This window comes from Topomyia yanbarensis, unplaced genomic scaffold (genome assembly GCF_030247195.1).
Source record: "Topomyia yanbarensis strain Yona2022 unplaced genomic scaffold, ASM3024719v1 HiC_scaffold_29, whole genome shotgun sequence".
Lineage (NCBI taxonomy): Eukaryota > Metazoa > Arthropoda > Insecta > Diptera > Culicidae > Topomyia > Topomyia yanbarensis.
In genome coordinates this window covers 30256-49427 of record NW_026683481.1, presented here as the reverse complement: position 1 = coordinate 49427, position 19172 = coordinate 30256, and the positions used below count along the sequence as shown (strand labels likewise).

The 19172-nt window shown below is 36.7% G+C and overlaps 1 protein-coding gene across 2 annotated transcripts in view; it reads right to left on the bottom strand.

The window, feature by feature from the left end:
- Window positions 1-9644, bottom strand: part of LOC131695115 (phospholipid-transporting ATPase VB-like) — a 216576-nt gene extending 206932 nt beyond the window's left edge. Inside the window, exons 1-2 of one of the 2 annotated variants that reach the window (XM_058983634.1) lie at window positions 9530-9644; window positions 8664-9175 (exon numbers count right to left, since the gene is read on the bottom strand). The gene's annotated coding sequence lies outside the window, so the exon portion shown is untranslated. Of the gene's footprint in view, window positions 1-8663 lie in introns of both variants that reach the window. The other variant, XM_058983633.1, reaches the window with a different exon arrangement.
- Window positions 9645-19172: the final 9528 nt, after the last annotated feature.

Sequence of the window (19172 nt, the reverse complement as noted above, 5' to 3'; positions counted from 1 at the left end):
TTCGTCGACAATCTCGTACCGGACTCCATCGATTCCCACCTTCGAACTAGCACCGCTCAGTCTACCTAGCTCTTTATCAGATACTATGTAGTTTGTCTTGCGTATATCGTCCGATTTTCGCAGCCTCCATTTTAAAGTGCAAAACTACCTCCGCCGCTGCTCTGCGATCAATGGCAATTATTTTGATGTCGTCCCCGAAGCCAACAACAGCAGATTAGAGAGTGTATTGCCCCACTTTAAACCTTTAACGTCACAAATGAGTCGGATATTTCCCTGGCCATATTGAGACCTAATTTTGACCTATCCAGTGTCATACAAATATTATCTGCCAAAGTTTGTTTCGTTCCACTGTACCGTACGCTGCTTTGAAATCAGCAAAAAGTTGCGGTGAGTCCGTAAGTTGTAGTCTTGGAAACTTTTCAAGATTTGTCGCGTTGATTGTCCTTCTTGGAACCTGCTTTGGAATTCACCGACAAATGTTTCAACCAACTGGCGCAGCCTGCCAATAAGAAGACGGAAGAGTACCTTATAAGCGCCACGAAATGCCTGCTATCGAGCAAAAACTGCTTGTCGTGAAAACTGGTACAAATTTTAAACTGAAAATCGAAGTCCTCCGGCCACAACTGCAGATTCCCTGCCAGATCGACAAGTTAATTTGTAAAGTTATTCGCGAAAACAAGTTTATCTTTCTTGGGAACATCTCAGCTAACTCTGACAACATAAAACTTTTGTCCCGGAGGGTGTTTGAAATTCATTTTGCAGCGTTTGGTGGGGCAATGAGAGCACAAGTCAGTCCAAGGCCGATGATCGGAGGGGTAATGGCAGAATAGTCTATGCGAACCAACAAAACGCCATGGGACTGGGACTGAGGTGTGGGTTGGGGTAGGCTTAATGGATTGATGTATACTTGACGAATAATTGCGCTGCAGAATGTGATGAAAAGGTGCATTGAACAGTACTATTGTTGGCTGTTCAGAAATAAATACAATATGTTTCTCCATAAGGTTTGATAGCTAATGTATGTATGTATGTATTTTGTGATGCCAATTTATAAGTGTTAAAAAGTTCATTTTATCCCGCGGTTTTATCAAGTTTGTGAGACCGCAACCGTAGATGTGCGTGGAAGATCGCGAAAAGCTCAAACGCTTGTATGTTCACGTGTTTGTCGCGTATGCCAGAATGTATGTGATTTCGCGTGTATAAATTCGATTTTGTAACTGTGTCGCCATATGCATATTCGCGTGTGTTCTTGAATGATCGCGCGGACCGTGAGTTTGTTGCTTAGTTTTTAGTGTACGGTTCAGGTACTAGCAGATAATTCCCCCATAACACTAGAGTTTCCTGTCATGTTTTACTGGAATGTGTTGTCTAATGAATATGAGCCTAATTTTTTATTGGTCCAACTGAAGACATGAATCTAGGCTGTTAAGAACAAGGGCAGGGACATCCTAACGTGACCGACTCATGATCGCGCGAGCGGTGGGTTGTTGGCGAGATCGCGAGTATGTGTGGATGATTACAATTGCATGATCGCGTTTGTGACCCGGTTTGTGTTATCGCGAAGGCTAGCGGCGTTTGTACGTTTTGAATGAGAAATGAGTGTATATGAGAGAATATGCAATTGATTGTGTTAGTGAGTGTTATAATGAATCTAAATTAAGAAAAAGAACATGCCGAATTTAAAGAAAAAAAAATGAAGACATTAAGTAGAAGCGTAAAAATTGACTGATCTTTTGATTTACATGAGTAGTGGAAAAGCAAACTAATAGAAGAAAAACAAAAACAGACAAATGAAGTAGAAGAAAAGAACGGGAGGGACGTATTCTAAGTTGCTTATATTTGGGAACATAGCCACTTTATTTGACGGTTTGGTTCGCGTGGATGATGGTTCTTCAAAATTACTAGGCACATTTTGAACATTAGACTTAATATGATCCCAATACTTTGGATAGTTCACTTAAATTTTAAATTCAATGCATTGTGCAATTGAATGATGTTTACTTTAGATTTGGGGTTAAATTGGTATGATCCGAGTACTTTGGCTAATTGCCTTAAGTTTTAATGCATTGTGCTAATTTAATGATATTTAATTTAGATTATATGTAATGAACCATCAACTATAGGATACTGCGTCGGTCTGGATCTAGTTAAACAGATAGCAAAAATAATTCAACCTTCCAGTCGTCAGGGTATCACTTCGCTTCTACCCACCAACTGAATCACGCACCGTGTTGCTATTAGATTTTAGGGACCAACAGAATCCAAGGTCTCCAAGCTACGAATCCCTCAGCATAAAAATTTGCAGTCTGGAGTCCACCGCCAAGCCCACGGAGAAGAGTTAGTATTGTTACTGAGTATTAACCCTTCGGAAGTCGCGCTTATGGCACACTGAACGAGCAGCCGCTGGTGCCCTAAGACGATTTCGCTAAATTTTCACAGCAGCGTGCACTCAGTGCACTAGCGCGACTGCCGGAAGGTTAATTGAACAACACACATGTAACATGCAAAAAAACTACTTGGAATCGTCTAAATGCCAGAAAATGATATATATTTACCATTAACAACAATTGCATTACGTTAGAAGTTTCTCATGCTATGCTGATCGGGAATGGATGATTGACGTGCGTCGGTAAATTAATCGTACCTTCATTTATCCAATCCGAATGAATAGAATCGAATGCACGAATTGAACACCGATGATCCCAAGAAGGATTACCAACTATTCTATCATATAAGCCAGTTCTGCATCTATTCTCTGACCCATATGTCACAAGTACTCAGGCGAACACATACACAGATAGACATACGACTAGCACATAACAATTTTACACTAGTAACCTACAATTATTACAACACAACACAACTAATAGGTTTCAACTGTTATTTTTTTCAATGCGCAATGACTCCCACTGCAGCCGATAAGCTGTTGAACAATGTCTGCAAACAGAGCTCACAGAAAAAGTCAATCCACGGCGACCCGCCAATCGGCCACGCCAGTGTGCACAGGTTCTTAGTTGACTGTTAGTTTGGGCTGGTGCAGAGTATGAAATAACAAAAAACATAAAAAAGGCCCATAAGCCCTCTCGGACTCCTCGATGCACCACTATCGAGGCGTAATGCAACAACTATCTTAAAGCAGTTGTCTGCTCAAATATGTCTGAAGATGTTTGCAGTACCGTCAAACACATCAACCTAGGAGAGGGGATCCTCATACCCGGCCATGTCGACATTTTATTACTTTTGGGGAGAAAAAATTTACTTCTTTTTCCATTGCATGGCAATTCGAGAAAATACTATGTTAAAAGTTTAGATGATGTAAACTTTGTGAACAGATTGCTGCCAAAATTGTCTATAACCGACCACTAGGATCACTTCTCCAATCGAAAACAGCGCAACGATTCTAAAAATACAGCCAAATAAAAAAAGTAGAACATTGGATACAGGAATCCATTGCCATTCATGTTTCAACATTTTTAAATGAAGTTCATTTCAAAAATCATAACTGAAACTTATTATATTAATCGTAATCAAATCACCCCAAATAGTTCCAAATCGACATAACGGAGTTTTAGACTAATTCATAATAATAACTAATAATCATAAAGGATTAGTGTTACAAGCAATTGGATTATTTTTGATAAAATAAAACGAAAGTTGAATTCGCGCCAAATCCGCGTGATGCCTCAAATTGAGAACATAAAACGCACCAAATCCGCAAAAATCTCGAAATCCGCGAAAATGCGTGACCGTAACAACCCTGCATTTCTACTCCCACCCAAACTATCCTGATCACGTAGTGGATTGTTTTGTACTGCCGGTCACCTTTGAATATTGATCAAGATTTCGTCCTTCTTAACCCTCAAAAAGGCAACCGGGTCTCAGAGGCCCGGCACGTTACAATTTTTTAGTTACAAAAAAATGTGTATGCAGTATAAGCTTGGGCATGGAAATTTTGATAAGTAGCTTTAAAATCTATAACAAAAATAAAGAATTGTGAAATTTTCATCTATGGAGTGATGCGCAGCTATGTTTGAATTTTTTACATGCACAAAAAGGCAAGCCGGGCCTGGCAGGCCCGGTGTGCATGCAATATTTACTAGGAATACCACGGGTTTTATACATTAGTATTGATCTGAAAAAAACATTTTGATGAGTTCAGCATCATATTAGCAGGAATTTTTCATGTTTTGATTGATTTTATCTTTTTACCTTTTCTTATAAGAATTTTTTTTGAAAGTTTGAGCGAACTCTATACATTTCTTTTATAGGAAATGTAAAAATAGCATACGATAATGACGTGTGTCGTATTTTTTTGGGTAAATACTTTTATTTCACCCACTGTGGTCTACTTGACAATTATTTGGATACAACATAACCTAAACCTGTCGTTATTATCTATTTTTGTTGTCTATTCTTTGTGTTATAGTTGTCGTAATTATTCAAATTGTAGGATCTAAAAGTAACAAAAAATTGAAATGACTATAAGACGATATGCCCATGTTTTCAATCGTCTCAAAGAATCTGAAATAGTGGAAGAAATTCGAGTAAATTTAACAGCAGACGATTCCGAAACTGATTTGCATTGCTTCCGACGATGAATCTGATGCAGACTCGGAAGAAAAATCTGAATATGTACTCCGGTTATGCATCAGAAGAAATTAATAGCAACCCAGAAACATTTATTGGTCGTGTTCAAACGAAATGAAGCTCAGAACCAATCGACATTCGACGTGATCTTCCGAGTACTGACCTTTTGGAAACAAAATTTGACCTTTTTACATCCATCGCCTTATACGTTGAAATCGGGATTTGCTGCGTGTTCATACTCATCATCCTGTAATTCCGGAACCGGAAGTCGAATCAATTAGAAATTCAACAGCAGCTAATGGAAATGCTGTACCCTTCATTTGAAACCAAGTTTGTAAAAATCGGTAAAGAATTCGCCGAGAAATAGGTATGACATTATCTTAGGAACTTGGTAAGTCCCCCGAGGTATCAAGAACCGCCATAGCTGGCCAATGTGGTCGAATTGCTTTCGGTGGGTCATTAATGATCTAGACATGCAAAGCCAAGTAATGTTGCACATATTTTAATATATATTGCATCATTTGGACATCATGGTGGTATCAGTCCCTATGAAAATTTGGTGTGTGATTGTACTTTTCAACACATAACTCCAGAACCGAAAGTCGGATCAATAAAAAAATAAATAGCGACCGATGGGAAGGCTGTACCTTTCATTTGAGACTAAATTTGTACAAATCGGTCCAGCCACCTCTGAGAAAAATCGGTGAGATTGTTTGCCACATACATACATCCATACACACATACACACATACAGACATTTTACGATCTCGACGAACTGAGTCGAATGGTAAAAGAGATTTGGCCCTGCGGGTCTCGGTTAAAAAGTCGAAATTTCGACCGATTGCATAACCTTTCTATATGAGAACGGTAAAAAGGAGCTTGAATTTAGACGGGCCTGAGAGGCCCGGCTTGCCCTTTAATGTTAGGATTTTAGCTTGCCTTCACAGGGGTTAATAGCCATTGGTTATTATTAATACCACATAGAACAGACATATAAGCTAGAACAAACTTTCCCGAAAAATCTGTTTGACCATTTAAATGAAAATACGTTGAAAATCGCATGCGTGAGTCACCATTGTTTCCAAGTTTGTACACAAGTCCCGTATAGCGATTGCTGGCCGATCGAAGCGCCCACCAGCAGCAAGTTGCTACTTGCTGTTGTCATTTCAAAGTGACAGTTTATTTTTCTTACACAAATTGAAAACTTTACTTTTATGTCAGTTCTCAGTGTTAATACTGGGATTTTGCTTGACACCGGCTGAGATAAAGCGAGATGGAGGACCATGCTTCTTGTTTCCATTTTCCACTATGCTTCTTTGTTTCGTGGTTTTCCAGTGTCAATTTTTAAACGATCTGTCACAAGTTTTTATTTGGGTTATGATTCGAAAATTAAGCTAGCCACATCGGTTCGTAGATGTTATTGTGATCCGCTCACTTGTTACCGACTCGAGTTACATTCTTCGGTTAAAATCCTTGCTTAAACTGCCACTTCGAAGACATTTATCAACCATCATATGGAAGTATGGAATCCATATAAATCTCTGTATAAACATAATGATAGCTATGATTCGGCAAATTGAACCAACTCATTACCATCACCACAACCAAAATATTTTCTCGTCCAGATTTGAAGGTATTTTAAATTTAGAATTGTCTGAACTCCGAACTAATCGTTTCCCAACCAATGTAACTATGATACGCCCTGCCTGTTTCTGTAATGCCTCTTCTGCAGAGTACTGAGTGACACATATTAATTCAAGTCATTCCTGATCTGCTATATTGGCTAGAATGTATTCATATTGGGAAGCCAGTTGATATCAACGGCGGAGATTTTTTCGCTACACGTAGTTTTTGGTTACGATGAACATTTAAAACACGTAGTTGTTCTTTCTAGAAGACGCTACAATTTTGCCTCTTTCACCAGAATTGGTCTCTTTTTTCAAAAAATATAACTCCGACGACTTTTTTCTGTAGAAGCTTGCAACAAATTTGCTGAGAATGTATACAATAGCATTTAAACGGCAAACATTTGGGAATGGATAAAATTCTGATCAGATATTGTCCTATTTTTGTGGCGCGTTATTTTGATGATATTCTCAAATGCTACACTTGTTTGCCTCACATTTCTTTCATGCTACAAAATTGGCAACGTTCATTGACACATTAGTACTGGTGCCCGCCGCTAGATGACATCATCTCATTCATAACGTGGAGGTCAAATATAACATGGTGTGGCAAATTAACACCGCATTGATCTTATTGTTTGTCCGTAACTGTATCTCTGTCGCAGTGAGTACCTCTGATTTCGTCGCGCCACCGTTTTATATGCCGATGAAATTTTCTCTTGGCTGCCATCATCTCACCATAAGTTCCCTATTCTGACGTGTAGACGCCACAAGCATTCGGCTTCTGTCATGAATTTTCTCGTCAATGAATATGTTCTGGTTTCCTGTTATTCATGAAAATTAAGAAAAATTAATTGGTTGGCAAAAAAACTACTCACAAGAAGAAAACCAAAATGATGAATTCGGCATTTTTATAAGAACTTATTGATTTGTGCGACACCGTAGGTTTTTTGTTATTGAACTGATAATCGAGGTGGGTCCAAAACTTGAAAGCAAATCTCAATTTTATCAACAATGTTTATTTGAAGACATTTAAACCACTATCGAACCTGGGATTCCAAATAAAAACGACCATAATCTCACAGGCAAAAGAAACATGAATCGGAGATGATCTATTCTTTATATTTTAGGGTCACTATAACTGGAATTTCCTCGTGATCGATCTACGAGAGCATATTTCAAGAATTTTGAAGTTTTGTTTAGGTTAAAAAAACTGAAAAACGACGAATGAAATCGAACAAAGTTATTCATTCTTGAAATTTTACCAAGCCACAAAAAATATCGTTAAAAGCCAACAAAAAAGAGCTGTAAAAATCACGAGCACATTCATGTCTTCAATGCTTGAAACTCGCTTCAGTCTGTCTCCAATGTTTGAAACTCGTAGATTTATTAAAATGTAATCAAACTCGGCCACTCTTTTCAGCTTCAAAAAATATTGAGAATCTTTTGCAAAAAATCGTGTTAGTTCAATTCCCTCTGGTTTTGTTAAGAAAGAAGATAGGCATAGATTGATAGCATGCTATCTAATTTTGCCACTGCCATATAGTTAAGATAAGCTTTCAAAGAAATGTCATAAAGTAATCAAAACTTGAGAATCGAAAATCAGCAGGTCATACCTTGTGTAAAAATGTCAGTACATAGTAGGGTAGAAAAACTTGACATTTTTTACAGAACAAAAGTTCCATTCGAAGTACCAAACAACTGTGCTTAATTTAGGGACTATTTTTTATGACAGGACGATCCGCATTGCCTTTGAAATTTGCATGGAAACCTCTTTTTTATTTTTATTCTTAGAGTCCAACGCGCTGCGTGAAGAAAACAACCTTTGACTTTGGAAGTATGGAACTAGAATGTCTTCCGAAATGCTATAGCTGTTCTGATGGCATTTTCGTTTTTGACAGTGTACTACACCGATGTAGTAGTTGCTACACTCATTCAAACAATAGATCCCCCTAATAACAAATAATAATTAATTCAAACTAAGGTGTAAGCAGTCTTTCTCTATTTCAAGCAAACTTATTGAAAAGGTCCTATGTGCAAATGAGAGCTTCTCTTTGTTTACTTTCTCTTCCGCTAATAACACGGTCGCATTTGCGTTTGCTGCTTAACTCTTTGCATAATATGCTAGTCGAAATCATACTCTACCAATATGTACTGGAACATTATTGGAAAAATTAATAATTAAGTCGTGATAATCGAAAGAGAAAGCAAACAAAGAGAGGCTCTCTTTTGCACATAGGTCCATTTCAAAAAGTACGCGAGATTTTTACACTACACAGGTGTGGCAACAGGTAAAAACGAAAATGCAAAAAATATAATCTCGAATGAACGCAAAAAATAAAAAAAAAACAAGAAGGCTCTAGTATTGGAAAAGTTTACGAATAAATGTGCATTCAAGAATATAACCACACCAGTCTTTTTTAAATAAATAGAATAGTTTGCGCAACTAACCTCTACTAACAATTTGTGAAGAATCATCCAACGATGCAAACACCGTCCCCAGCAAAACGGTTTTTGCCACCATCAGCAACCAGAGACTTTCCGCCAGATGAACGAGAATGTATGCACTTCCTCCCGGTACCTTCGTCTTCTCTATAGCCGTAAAAATAAACCTTCACTCACACATCCGCCGCTGCCACATGACATTTGCGAAACATTCGGGAATATAAAAAAAAACTAACTGCACCCGTGCTCAGATGATTTTTTCACCTTGAATTGTAATAATATTTCCACTTGAAAATTAAAAAAATGGTGGCTTTTAGTTATAAATTTCATATTGAATCATGGTTTCAGTAATATTCAATCACAATCTTCACCACTGCGCCGCTACACACTTTTCCACCAACTCAAAAATTCGTTTCAAGCAACGTAAACAATAGAACACTACCACATGGCAAAATTCACCGTTATCCAAGCTAAAATGGTTCTGAATTTCGTCTCGAGTGTAGACAAAATTTAATCCACTGGAGCAAAACCGGTCGATGTTGGGAGGAAAAGAAAATTATTGCATTTTGCATCCAAACATGAACGAAAATCCGCTGTCTACGGCGAGTGTCCAACGCACTTTAAAGGAAATTTTTTTTTCTCATTCCGTAGAAATAAAACACGACCATCACAGTGAATCTGGACTCACTGGGAAAACAAAGTATTACTCCAGTTTCCTCTTTCCAGCACAGATCGCGGAGGTGTTTTTTACACATAAACAGTTTATGTTACTATCAACCATCGATGATGAAACGAAATTGAGACAGCGGGATAGTTTCACTACAACTCTATACCAACAATAACAATACGGAAATGGGGTCCCAAATTCCTACACCGTGATCGATGATGATGCGCGAAATGCGTGTACAACGCGGAAAAGTTTGATTTTGGATAACCGAAGAGCGTGCACCGAAACGATAAAATTCAACCGTACAGAACAGCGACACAAACACAACTGACTAATGATTGACTGGGCGCAGGCCAACCGAAGAACGAAGAGCGGGTAGCATGGATATCAGAGATGCCAGGTACTTTTTTCAAATGTCTGCAATAATAATTTTAAAAGTCTGGGAAGAACAAAAAATGTGAGGAAAGCTAGTGTAACCAAAAGCCTTTATATTCAAAAATCTGCAAATATCTGCAACCAAACTAAAAAATCTGCAAATATCTGCAACCAAACGGAAAAGTCTGCAAATATCTACGTCATCGAAAAAATCTGCAGCTTAAATTAAAAGTCTGCGAATTTGCAGACTTGTCTGCAAATCTGGCATCTCTGATGGATATAGTATGCACAACACACGCGAGCGAAGGTGGCATGGCTGTATAAGCACAACAAGAACACTGGGAAAGGTGGGTGAGCATATTTCAATACACGCGAGAGTAAGTTTTAGCATAAAAGTAATCTCCCTAGTGGGTAGGACGCACACAAGGTTTTTTCAAAAAGATTTAAAAAAATAAAATTTTCCACTACACACAGAAGAATCAGACCTTTTTGAAACAACAAAACGTTTAGTTGAACTTCAAACTTAATGAATTACTGTTTCAAACTGAAATGGGCGTTTCTCGAAAGCACGCATTTGGTTTAGTTCAACAAATACTTCTGTTTGCATTTTAAAATGAATTTGTTGGTAATTTCAACAACAGTATTGATTAAATCAAACCTAAATCTTTTTTGTCACTATATCAAAATTGTTGACCTACAATCACACTACGAAATGTAAAATCAAATGCAAATATGTATTTGGTAAAATATTTTGAATATATTTCATGTATGAGTATATTTAGGTATTTGTATTTGTTTATTAACAACTTTACGATAACCTGCCGACATATGCCTTAACCCGGGTCAAGGAAGCTGGTGTATAGGGTAAGGTGGGGCAAATCTGACCTACACTCAAAAAAAAGTAAACGTTATGCCTATAGATTATACACATAGATTTTTGCAATCAACGGAGGCATATAGACACTATTTGCTGGCACATAAACCTAATGTGTGTATTTACAAGAAATATTAATCTTACATTCACATTTCCTAACTATTAGGCACATAACATTCTATAACAATATGCACATATAACTTATGTGTGTGCATACATAATTTATACACTGACATATGACACATAGAAAGTATGTATGCGCGTGATAACAATAGCATTCCTTCTTCATATAAATTTTAAACGGTTTGAGGAAAATAGATTTAACGTTTGGATTTTTTTCAGTGTAGTAAATGGTTTTGGCTGTAAAATGCTCATTTTACGGCGGAGCAAGTCGTTTTATATACCAACTTAAGGCAGCAGTAGGGTTTTAATGCCTCAAAAATCCGGGCTGAGTTCAAATCGCTACTACACTTTTTTATCATGACTAAATTTGTAGAACATATGCATGTTCAGTTTAGTAGTATCTCACCTATCAATGCCACATTTTTTTTCATGCCAAAGTTCAGTCACTTCTGCAAGGTAGCATTTTTTATAAAATCGTTCATGTTTTTTCAATTTTCAAACTTTATTGCTCATTTCTATATGTAATTGATCGTTTTGCTCAATAATCTGACAATGAAGTATTGAGCAACTGAGATCGATCAGAGCAAACGTAGTTGAAAAATATAGTTTGTTTACATTCGACTTTTTAAAATTTCAAAAAATGAAGAAAAATAAAATTTATCAAGAAAAATTCGAATTACAATCACTGGAGCTTGCTGTTTCTATTTGCGGAAACCCGTGGGAATTATGTTCTGGACAAAACTTGACGCAGTCCACTGCCAACTGCCTGACTAATGGATTTAGTTTTGGACACGCAGTGATAGTCGAAAGTTCTAAAACTAATCAATTCAATCAATTAGTGAAAACTGCAGTGAAAAATAGAAAGGAAGTTTTAGTAAATTCATAAAACAATGTGATTTGCATTTATCCGGATTTATGTTACAGCTATATTACCCCGATAAATAATAATTGGTAGACGCTTTTGCTAATTACTACAATGCATGTATGTGTGCAAATTATGCAACGGAATCAACTATGTACTGGACAAACACATTTATTATACTACCCATGATCGCAAATTTGTCCCGTTTTCTATGGGATTTCCTATCTTTATGGGACTGACATGCGATCATAGGCTGTATAGGAAAATGAAAATGGAATATCCTTCAAAATCTTCGTTATATTGAATATAATTATAGCATGAAGCAATCTCACTGCGTTACACGTAAATAATGAACATTGACGGCGACAGCTAAATCACACGGAAATGAGATGTGTGCGAAAAATCAAGTCACAATTGAGCAGCCAATTAGCAAAGCACGATACGATGTTGTCTTCTGCTGTTGATACAAAACTGCAAGAAAGGTCAAGTATGATAGAACATCCAGAGTTGGATTTATAGATACAATAGTATTTTCATATTCAATTCTCTAGCTCCCATCATCATTTGTGTAAGCACAGTTAATAATATAAAATTAGAGTTACAATTAGTAATACCAGTCTGTTTTAATCGAAGTTTTACGGTAATGGAAAAGTACCTTAAAAACTAAAAGAAAATAAACTTTTTTTCCAGCAATTTAATAAAAATCATACCGAGTTTAGCAAACTAATTGCGTTACAGTTTTTGAAATTGTACTACAGTTGATATTGTTTGATGTGCCACATTACAGAATTTCAAAAAACTCATATTCCGTAATTCTCAGAGCCCGTCAAAAATAGCCAAACCTATATGCTAAAAGTTATTGAAAATTTTACTGTTTGTTATGACTTAACGAACTTGAATGGTTTTTTTGTGATAAACTATTGGTTCTGATATAATCTGAGCGTGAGCAAAGAATCTGCACAGCAACTTTTAGAACCTAACCTGGTGTAAATAAACAAACATATTTTGTTTATATTTTAATATTTAAACTTTCTGAAAGTGATCAATTGATGACATGCTCTTCTGAGTTCCAATTAGTACACGGAAAGGTCAGCATAACCACGTACACGGTACACAGAAAGGTGTAACCAATTTATAAATTTTATGCTAACAATATCGAATTCGAAAGTTGTGGGTGAATGAAGATCAGCGAGTCTAGTGAGGCATTCAAACTAGGCTCGATGGAACTATCCAAGTCAGTTTTGGATATCACATTTGAAGCAACGTCGTCGGCTTCAAGCTGTTCTCAGCTCCTATTCGGCAGTTTTAACACCGTCACGCGCGTTACGGCTTGGTAAGGTCAAACTGGTGTCGACGGGGGAGGGGGGGGGGGTCCAATTAAGGTTGTCTGACGTATTCTTGATGGTCACACCATTTGCATTTCTACATTAGAATCGACGGAATGCCTTAGTTGATTATAGGATTAGGTAATATTTAAAAAATTATATCTAACGACTTTTTCGCTTCAGATAGTTGATATTCGAGCTTGTAGAACTCCTAGAGCGTCTCATCTGCGAGTTCCGACTGAAATTGAGGATTCGATGAAAGAGATCTCTTCTATGAGATGGTCGACCGACAGCGGCGAAATACCGAAAGAGACGAGCAGCGGTAAGCGAGTTTAACAAGAGGGAATCAGAACTTACTACCATTGAAATGAGTAGCACTAACAAACATCTAATTTCAGGAGCTGTACGAGAGCGCTGAAAGCCTTCGACTGACATGAATTATTACTGGAGCTATAGGATCAACTGAAATAGTTTTGATAAATAGCTTACGGTTCATCATAATAAACAGAATTATGATTGACCAAGTAAGAAAGTGATGGTTATTTGAAATTTTTTTTGTGGCATCGAGGTAGTTTTGTTAATAGGATGGAAGCAACACTTTGGAGAAGGGACACGGTAGTGTTTTCAAATAATCTAAAGACTTTTTAATTGCTTATACCAATGATCTCAAACAATTCATTTGAAAATAGTTGGGGAGCTGATTCGCGACCACCGTTCATGATGATGATTGCTAAATTTAGTATGAAATAGACCCGAACAATAACGAGCATATATACTGACCAAAATTATTTTGATATGTAACCATGGATAATATACTGGTTGCAGTTGAAAACTGGAAAATCCAACGAGCTATAATCGTATTTTCTCTGGTTCTAAACAATGGAATCACGTCGGAAGTAGTGCGCTGTTTTCGTAGAATGATGCGCAATCCAGCGCACTACTTCCGACATCATGGATTAGCACTACACAGGAGAAAAACCGATTGTCGCTGGATGGATTTTCCAGTTTTCAACTGCAACCAGAATATTGCGAAATCTAGTTTGAACAAATGTATTAGTTGCTATGTTTCTGTACTGTTATTACAAAATCGAAAACGCAATATTCTCGATTGATGCTAGCAGAAACTAAGAGTCCTCGCTTTACCAACCGAGCGAACATAGCCTCGGATCGATGTGACGAAGTTCCGCTGGTCGTATATTTGAAAAATCTGATTCTCTAGCGAATTCACAAGTTATTCTATCGAATAACATGCTGACAGTGTCAATCGCCACTTCATATTCCAGGTTATTTATCTCAGCATCTCATGCTAATTTCGTTTTTACATCTGAGTAAGACTGAATTGACAATTTCGAGCGAACCAACACTGGTCCCGATTCATAAACTTAGCGTTAGTACGGACCTTTCGATCAGATAGGTAAAACAGAAGAATGTAACTACAGGATGGCTCACTACGCTCAACACATCTGTATGCCTAAATACAACATAAAACGTAAAATATTTTCATGGGACTGCATTTTGGCGATAATCTTATTTCCCTGCTCAGCGAGTTTTTGAAATGGTTGATCATGAGAGCACCCACGACAGAATTTGATGCAATCGAAAATGTAGTCGTCTAGACTCATACTGGTTGGCTAGTTTCCGTAGTTTTCCACTGAGAAATCGAACTTTCTCCGAATCATTATCTGGTGGTCCGGCAAATGTATGTCCAGATCGAATATCCATGTATTGATTCTTCCAAACAATTCACAAACCTAAAAGGAATACATTTTAAATAAAATTGTATGATTTGCCTACAAATCGAAAGTTTGTTTCCATATTTCGCCATCGCTTGCGGTATCCAAGGTGAAATAAAAAAACAAACTCCCATTTTGAATCGAGCGGTGGGTACTTCGACGGAAATAGATCAGTTAATAAATTGGGCAACTTTAAAAAACTCGAGGGGCCAAATCCCTCCTGCCGCCTTAAAGGTTAGACTTCTGGGCTACTTTCTATGTATAGCCAAGGGTGAACTCAAAATTAGGTAAATTCAACTTAAATTTGAGTATAAAAAACCTATCAATGAGTTATAATTTTTGCCGTGGTTAAATGGAAACTACCTTCAACACGGTTTACCTAATTTTAAGTTCCCCCACGATACCACGAGATTGAGTCAAAGGAACTCAATTTTAGGTAGTTTTTCGTTTCCGTGTACGAACCTGCCCAGAGGCCGCGTGGCATTTATTGGCTTCCTACTTAATGGTATGTGCTTGGGTATTTTTGTCAATCATGTCACACGGTCGCGCACCTCTTGCGGTGAGCACGGAAAGCTATGGGAATGGTAATCTAACATTTGAAAGGCCGTTAAATTTTTGCAACACTTTCGTGATCTCGAGTGTCATGTCTGGTAGGTCTGAGCCCGAATGTATAGCAAAAATAACTGTTTTTCTTTACTCAGAAAATAGATAGTTATTTTTGGGATGAAAACCGTACGAGTTGTCTACGCAAAAGAAATTAGCGAATAAAATGACGTATACGTATACATTTTGGGAGGTTTTCGCGCACCTATTTTAATATTGATTGGCGTGGACCGTCGGTTGATCCAGTTTTCCTAACAATGCCTTAAAAAAATTAAATAAAAAAAACTGGATGTTTGAAAAAAATCATCCTTGCAACGTTTAAGTCAACAATTCTATGAAAGAAATTTGTCAAACATCATATGTCACTAATAATTTTAAGCGGTTGTTTGATGTTGCTGTCGAAGTTTTAAAAAATTAAACTATTCGATTTGTACTGCTATATATGGACAGCAAGAGAAATCAGATATCATATCCTCAAACATCGTCCTACCTCTAGAGAAACTTGCTAAGTATTTAGAAATGTTCATAAATGTTTGACACAATGTTCTGCCATCTTTATGTTTCGGTAAAATTGATTTGAAATCAAAATGTTCATGCCTGAACCGTCTTACTCACAAGTAGATAAAAGAAAAGTTCAGATGGGTGCAACGGTATAGGTTAAAAATTTATTCTACGCTAAAAAAAATAAATAAACGTTATGCCTATTGATTTTACACATAGATTTTTGCAATTAGCGGAGGCAGATACACAAAAGAACCAACGCAAACTCTTAGTTTGAAAATAAAACTTAAATTTTAAATACTATTCTTCATTAGCTTAAACGGGAAACTTTTATTTTAATCATTATTCTTGATTAATTTAAAAGTTTTACTTTCAACCTGATAGTAGGCGTTGGTTGTTTTTTGCTAAGAGCGGAACACTCTTACTTTTATGAATATTTTTTTTCTGTGTGTAGACACTATTTGCTGGTACATAAAACTAATGTGCGTATTTACAAGACATATTAATCTCACATTCACATTCACTATAAGGCAGATAAAACCCGATTCTATAACAATACGTACCTATAACTTATGTGTGCGCATACATAGTTTATACAGTTGACACATATAAGGTATGTGTGCGCGTGATAACATTAGCATTTCTTCTTCATATGGATTTCAAGTGGTTTAAAGGAAATAGAATTATCCATTCGAGTGTGGGAAATATGATTATCAAATGAAATTCATGCGAACATGAAGTGAAAAGCACATAAAAATCATAAGAAATACCATTGACTAAATTTTCCAAATGAATTACACGTGAATATCACTTTGTTTTGCGTATAGATTTCATTGGCAGAAGAATTGGTGGAATCAATTGTTTGACATGTATAAATGCACTGCATGTTTTTTATGCGAAAGTCATGTGGAAAGTTCATACTTTACGACTGAATAGCATCGCAATGAACATTCAATGGATATATATGTTGTATTCACGTGGAATTTGTTTGAATTTAATTTGAAACACCATATGAAAAGCTTTTTAATGGATTTTCATGTGAAATTCAAAGGGAAATCATTTCTTTTTCTTTTTAACATGAGAACGCACATGAAAGTGATGTTTAATTGCATATGGTTTTATCGTGTCGATTATTTTCAGTGTATCAGCCCACCGTTCGCCTGAAAATTGCGTGAATCCATATCAATGATTTTTCTTGAAAATGGCGATACTAGCAGTGATACCATTCAAAGAAAATCAACAGTGAATATTTCCAGACTTGGTTTTATTTCCTATTTAACCCTCTAGTGCCCAAATTTTTGTTTGGCTTGAAAAAACTTTTGTATGTGGGTTTCGTGATGAGAAAAACGAAAATAATGTTGATAATTCATGTAAGAAATAGATTTTTCATTAAAGGCTTAAAATAAGTAGGCCGCCAGAGGCGGTGTTGGGCACCTGGGCGAATAAAAAACAAAAACTTTTTTCTTCTAGTTTCTTCAACAAGCGAATTCAGATGGTTTATATTTTGGACTCCATCAGAACGCAAATTACCCAAGCTAAGGAGTATTTCTCTAGTGCTTTGGTTGTTTAATTATTGACTTCTAATTTACAGTAGGGGAGATCAGTGTCTGCTGGCGATGGTTTGACTTATCATGTTTTATTTTTTAATTTAAGAAGATCGTGTAAAAGAAAATTTTCGAGATTCTTCAGGTGAAATTCCGAAGTAAACAAACAAAAAAGAACAAATTTTGTTTGTGGTTACGTACATTGTATATACGGCCTCTGAAAGTTCTTTTCGCGCGCTATCGAAAAATCTAGTCATTCGTGGAATAGCTTTGAACTAGCTCTAAATAACAAAAATGCTGAAATTTAAAGACTTCATCTAGGGTAATGAGCCTATTTTCGTCCTAACCACGTGAAGCCGGTGGTTAGAGCAGCGTTAGCCATCTTTCTTCAACGCATTAGAAAGCAAAGATACTGGTGCCAATGCATACGCATTGCATCAATTATATTCCGAGTAATTAATGAAATGGTGAGGCACCCTCCCTAATACGACTAAAATGGGCTCTTCACGCTAATATGCTCAAAAACTTAACGCTTAACGTGAACGAAACAGAATGTAATGCAACATAAGTACCTGGGAGAATGTATTACACAGTACTTGAAGTGCAGGACTATAAACAGCGCCCTATGTCTAATACAAAAGGAGAAAAAAAGATTTCGCCAACTTACCCCAGACTCCCCTAAATATAATTAAATGATAAGGACATCCATATTCTAACAGCAGCATTCACCCAAAGATTTTAAAACATGCTTCTTCTCAGCTAAAAAAATGCACATAAAGCTAGTTTTGATACGATAAGTAATCACAAAAGACTGATTTTTTTTCACCCAGGTGCCCAACACCGCCTTTAGGCGTGCAAAGTGTTTTACCAAAAAAGCTAAACTTCCGAATTATTCCACTAAACCAATTCACATCTACAGTAAAATGCTACTAACATGCTACTCAAAAATATTTTTTTAGTTGCTAAAATTTCCAAAAATAGTTAAAATTTGTTTAAGGAAGATTACCACTAAACACAAAATAGTTTTTTTTCCACATTTTCATCGAATTTTCAACTTTGAGCTTCAATTGCCTTTAACAGAAAGCTACGATTATTCAAACAATGTGTGTGTATGAAAGGTGTGAGCGTTGGGAAGAAATACTAATGCGGATGACAACATACAATCATGTTTCAGTAGTTTTATTTGAATTTTAAAGAGACCGCCTAGAGGCGGTGTTGGGAACTAGAGGGTTAAGAACTATTGTGTTTTTTACATCCTAGATTGCATGATTCAGTGATCGAAGCCCAAAACTTCATAAAGTATAGTAGTATAGTATCGCCCCTTTGGCGATTGTTTACTTTTTCGGTCCCACCTATCAGCATTGAAGTTACGCTCTTACGTTTTTTTACAATAACTACCGTTCTACACCACCGATTTCGTCCGTGTTTTTTCAATAGCGATCATTGTTACTATTTACAGCTAGTATCTGCTTGATAATCCTAAAAAATACGAAAATAACAGTTTCGCCTCTAAACTGCTAGCAAAAAAGTATCGCCCTGTTTGTTTGCATGGAGCGTAGAGGGCGTAACTTTAAATAAACAAACAAAAATATAGTTTCGACTGTTGTATTTTTTGCTGTAGTTTAAGAAAGCAATATCGTAGAATCCAAATTTTTAGGTTAATTTGCTGCGTTTCAAAGCCCTCATTCGCATGTATGAAAAAAACATTATGTTTACATTTGTAAGTATCGCCCTTTTCACAAAAAGCGTTGATATGTAATTGCAATTACATACAATATGAGGAAGCATTGCGAATCTTTTCTAAAATCCACATAGTGACATTTCAGCCATGCGCCACCAAGCCGTGCGCCGAATTACGCACAGGTTCACTTTGTATTAGTGCAAGCGAAAAAACGGTTTGACGTTAAT